We start from the raw sequence: 6,000 nt of genomic DNA, 5'->3' as shown, positions 1-6,000 counted from the left end.
AGCATTCTCAATGAATTACTACCATAATCATAACAATCAATTTCTGTAAATTAGAAAGCAATAGAATTGTTATCCTTAGATAGGCTGTTTAAAATAACTTCAATTTGGGGGAAGGACATCAATGGTAGAGCAGTAAAAGCTCAGTTATAAAAGTGGGCATGCGTGGAAGCTAGGGAAGCTAGGTGGCCCAGTGAATAGAGCACTGGACCTGGGGTCAGGATGATTTATCTTTCTGAGTACAAATCTGGCCTGAGACATTTATGTGTATGACCCTGGGCAAATCACTTAACCATCTTTGCCTCAGTTTGCTCATCTGTAAAATGAGCTAGAGAAGGAAATGAAAAACTGTTCCAGTATCTTTGCCAAGAAAACCCCAAATGAGATTTTGAAAAGTTGGATACCACTGAAATGACTAAACACCAACGTGTGGAAGAAGACACCATATAGTCGCTTCCGGTTTTACTAATTATTCCTGACTGATTAGATTCTAAGATCTCAGCTGTTTTCTATGCCTACTGAAGAACTGCAAATGCTGTCAGCACCATCTAAACTTTAACACCTTGGAGCAAAGCCCCAATTGCCACATCCTAGTTATGGTTCTGATTACCATCTTCCAAGATTCTCAAAACTTTTCCAATTAGATATTTATAGCTGAACTCTAAAGATTCTAGTAGCTCTTGTACTGATAGAATTTTGTCTTTCCAGCTATGTGTCTCTGATTTTAAAAATAATATATAAAAGGTATAGATGTGTGTACCTCTTTGAAATTAATTTGAAGTTAGTCTAGGAACATTACTGTATCTGCATAAGTCAATAATTCCATCACCTTCTGGGACTAAAAATAGTACTTTTTCCCCAATTGTTTCTTTCAAACTAGAATATAGAAGATTTGAAGATCCCTGAGATGATATGTTTCAAATTTTCATCCATTGACATTTAATATTCCCAAAATAAAGACTAATGCAGGGTTGGGTTGTTTTTTTTTTTTTTTGGAACCTTTTAAGATTGGCTAGATGCCAGATACTGATAGGCATTGGTCCTTAAGGGACTATTGTAACTATGCAGCTGTATTGTTGGCTGAAGTTTGTAGTCCCTGAGATATTTTCTGGGTCTGTTGTTGTTTTGGAGTTCAGGGAGGAGGGGAATCTTTAAGGGGGAAAAAATCCAAAGTTTCTGCGTTTCCTTTTCCATCTTTCACAGTCACTGTAATGTCAACACCACTTAGGTCAAATTTCAGGCATTCTAAATGTGCAGACCAGTCCAGCTGCAAGAACTACAACTTGTTAAAGGACGATAGCCTGAGTAATAAAACATGTCGAAGGGTGTTAGCTAACAATTTACAGGTGTGTGCCATCCTAGAAAAACTTTTAAATAACATGAAATTTATAATATATATTAGAAACCCAGAAAAAACTACATATGATTGTATGTGTTTTTCATTTGTTTGTGGCTTTGTTTTTGTTTTTTTTTACTAAGGCCAGTGAAGGTTTTGAAACTAAATCATTAGAGAGGTGCGCATTACAGGATGCTTCAACTACACTAAACTCAACTGTTCTATTCTAAAAATTAAACCTAGAAAGATACTTTTTGCTAGTAAGCATTTGGACATTGGTGTGTTTATCAATTTTAATTACTTTTCCTATTGCTTAGTATTTCATCAAGGGTGGTGAATTCTTGGAAACAGACTAAAATTAAGAGGGTTTTTTTAACCTTTTTGGTGTAATGAAATCCCTTTGGCATTTTGACAAAACTTATGGACCATTTCTTAAAATGATGTTTTTAAATGCATAAAACAAAATGCATAGAATTACAAAGGAAACCAATCATACAGAGTATAGTTATTAAAACATTAGAAAAAAAGTACACAGACCTTGGGTTAAGAACCCTTGGTAGTTGGAGAGTCAGTATCTCCTGTTGTCCATCTTAGCTTCCTGCAAACACACATCTAGACTCACTGAGGTGAAGTAAGGCTTCTTATAGACCTGCAGAAAGCATGCAGCTCAAAGCAGAGGTAGTTAAATCTATTGTAAAGTGAATATGAGGGGAATTTCCTCCCAATTAAAAGTTATCAGGAGTAGTTCAATTAACCTTGAGAAAGGGAGGGAACTATTTTGAAAGATGAAACTATAACCAAAGGCAGGGGTGAGGTTATTCTCACCCTCTACAGCTAGTTTCTTCTCCTAGGCCATGATGTTTGCTCCTTTCCTTTTTAGCCAAGAGTATCCAGACACCACATACATACACATACACATATACTTACATACATACACACACACATCAGTAAAAGGAGTATGGAAAAGGACTACTTTCCATGATGCCAAGGGCAAAGAAAACCCATTCTTATCCATACCAGAAGAGCTATGCTAATAAATGTTTAACAACCAGCTCTCTGAAAAATAACTACACATACATTTTTAATTTTGATCTTCATTATTAATATTTTCTCTGTCACATTCCTAAGCCTAGACAATCAACAAAGCAATAAATGAAATCGTAGTTTGTGTAGAATTTGATTTCTGAGATTTAAATGCTCACACTGAAAATTAAGCAATTGTTTCTTCCAAGCCAGTTAGAGGTGCCTAGAACACACTTCTGCAGAACCAACATTCCAGACTTGCTGTCCCATCCTGATTCTTGCTGTTAGTGACATTCATTTAAGATCAGGCTCCCTAGAAGACAAAGAGATTGAACATTATTAGAAAAGCAAAAAACAAAAAAGCACCTATTTTTACCAGACAACCTTAACACAACTGTGGGTGGTTACCTTAGTGTTATTATTGCCACATTGGCCTTTGAATTGTGTGTGTGTGTCTGTGTGTGTGTCTGTGTGTGTGTGAGAGACACATGACACACACACACACACACACACACACAGAACCTGTATGCCTTTGGTAGAAATAATGCCCAGGGAGGAAATTCGTTCTATTACTGCAGATCTGTTATCACTTCTTGTGCAACTTACAGTCTCAGAATTGCCTGGGTCACTGAGATTTCCCTTAAAATTTGAGCAGCTAGGTGGTGAGATGGATAGAGTGTTAGGCCTGGAATCAGAAAGGCCTAAGTTCAAATTCAGCCTCAGAAAACTTATTAGCCTTGTGACCCTGGGCAAGTCACTAATCTCTATTGCCTTTGCTTCCTCAACTACACAATGGGAATAATAATAATAATAATACATATCACGTACCTCAGAGGAACATCGTGAGGATCATAGGAGATTTGCCAAACACTTAACATAATAGCTGGCACATGGCAGATACTTAGTAAATATCTATTTCCTTCCTTCCAATTTTGAGCAAAAGCTTGAAACTTCTGAATCTCAGGCTGCTCTCTATTCACTTTACCATGCTGCCTCTTAAGCAAGGGAATTTTGAATTTAAAGAGGCAATACAGTACTTTAAATCAAGGAGACCTGGGTTCTAATGCTGCCACAGGTACTTACTAGGCGTATGACCACATATCTTTTAACCTCAGTCTGTTTCCTCTTGTGTAAAATGAGGATAATAATAATACTTATTCACAGAAATATAGGTCCCAATGAAAGTATATAATGCCCTTTGCAGACCTTGAAATATTAAGTAAAAGTAACTTATTATTATCAACAAAATTCTCATTTTGTTCAAAGTAGTGAAGATAGAAATGGTCATAGGACAGGTCATTACTCTGTTACTATTCCTTTGTATTTGATGTTCTGTGTACTAGTCCACATGTGTATAAAATGACTTTTGTGCTGTTGATTAAATATATTAAAATATAAACTCATTGACTGAAAGCATTCTTGATGTAACTCCAATAACGCATAGTCAGTAAATAAGCAATTACTAAGTAGTTACCATGTGCCGGGGATGACATGAACCTCAACTTGCTTCCAAATGATTTTGATTTTTTCTGCCAGCTCTCTATATTTTGAAAGCTTTGTATTCCACGCAGCTTAGAAATTGTGTGAAATCTATTACATATATAATTAAATTGTTATATATGAGTGATTGTGGGCAACAATTTGGTCTGCTATAATTCTCCAGTTCCAGTGTATTCCATTAGTTGACTTCTCAAGGATATTCTGAAGTCTTCATTTATCATAAGGGGATTAGTCAGCTGTCAGCCCATGAAAGATAGAAAGCTTTTGATGTATAAATCTAATCAATGGGTCATGTGTTGCTAGGCATACAGTAGGGGCTTATTTTTGCAGTCTGAAGTAATGTGTGGACAGTTTAAGTCAACAAGAATTTATTAAGCACCTACTATGTGCTAGGTACTGTGTTAAGTGCTGAGGTTACAAAGAAAGTCCATTTTCTCATATAATCAACTTTTATCACTAAATCTGGGCTCCTTAAGGAAAATATGTTTGTAATTTCTGGTAGAGGAGACATAGACTGAATTACCATCATAATCATCTCTGTATCTATAAATAAATTCATTTATTAAAATTTATTAAAATTCTTTACCCACAGAATGTGGCTGAATTCATGTAAATCTAGACCATAGAGTATCTTTTAATGACAATACTGTATGTTAGCTTGAATGATGGGCTTTGTGTTTTGCTAATAGTGTATGGCCTTTACATATATATGTGTGTGTGTGTGTGTGTGTGTGTGTGTGCGCGTACATATATAGTATCCTTTCCTAATCTCTTATGGTCTATTTTAGAGTTTCAAATGTATGCATAAAGACTGGCATTACTCAAGTATTAATTACTCTAAATACTCCCTTTGAGTTTTGATTTTAGGATGCCAGTGTGTCTTTTAATATAATTAGCCAAAGCTTTCTCTTTGATAGCTTTAGACTCAGTATGTCTTGCATATAGATACCAAGCTATTTCTAACATTATCTCCACCTATTGGTTAAATTTGACCTCCAAATAGAAGCTTAATGATGTTAGTCTCTATTTTTTCCAGTATCTTTTATTTATAGTTTTAAAGTGACATCTTTATGTCATTGTAGAAAGATTTCAAAAGATAAAGGAATATTTAATTAGAGGATTAATATAATTTCATGCTATCCATGTATGTAAAATAATAAGATGTTTTGGTTTAACTCCCGTTTTAATTATAGGTAACAGTTAAATTTAAAGGAAGATGATAATGGATTTAAGGCTAAGAAGAACCAAGGCGAACTTAAACTCTCATCTTGAAGTATATTGCACATTTGATTTCAACTGATCTTATCATTATTCTGTTAATGGAATTTTTTTTAAATAGAGAATAGTTTTCTATGAAGATATCAAATATTCCCACTATACTTTAATGTATTATATATTTGTAGTATAGGAATAAATAACATACTGTTATTCTTATTAAAATATGACTGAAATTAAAGGGACAAGAAAGGAGGGTGGGAAGAGAAGGAGAAATCCTAAGCTATGTCTTAGATAAACTTCATGTTTTGTTGTTGAAGTGAAGACCTCAAACTGTACTGTATAAGCTTTACTGGGAGGTGAGGTACTGTGGCAAAGGTAGCTAGTGATCATATCTTAGCTTTATTGAAAACCAATCAATTAGGTTCCAAATAAATAAGATATAAAAGATGGCTCATTTATAATAATTTACCAAATAATGAAATATTAATAGCCTATCTTATTATATAAACTCTTTGTGATAGCTGCTTGCAATACTCAGTCTCTTTGGACTAGCATGGCAAAACACATGCTAGAGTTTCCCTCCCGTCCATCTCTCTCTCTCTCTCTCTCTCTCTCTCTCTCTCTCTCTCTCTCTTCTCTCTCTCTCTCTCCCTCTCTGTTTCTCCTCCTTTCAAATACCCCTTTCCCTTTCCTACTTTAGGAAAGGAAATCCAAACTTCTTCCTACCTCCACTGATCCTACAATCCCCACAGGTCCATGAAGCCAGGTCTCAGAGACCCTTCCTGAAAACAGGTAAATTGCCCTCAATGCCTAGTTACATATATAATTACTTGCATTTCAAGAATGAAGATAGGAAACAAGCATTTATTAAGCATCTACTATGTGTCAAGCAATGAGCTAAGTGCAGGAAATTGAAGCAAAGAGAG

Source organism: Phascolarctos cinereus, unplaced genomic scaffold (genome assembly GCF_003287225.1).
Source record: "Phascolarctos cinereus isolate Bilbo 61053 unplaced genomic scaffold, phaCin_HiC Scaffold_7;HRSCAF=346, whole genome shotgun sequence".
Classification (NCBI taxonomy): domain Eukaryota; kingdom Metazoa; phylum Chordata; class Mammalia; order Diprotodontia; family Phascolarctidae; genus Phascolarctos; species Phascolarctos cinereus.
Note: the sequence above shows the minus strand (reverse complement) of the source record.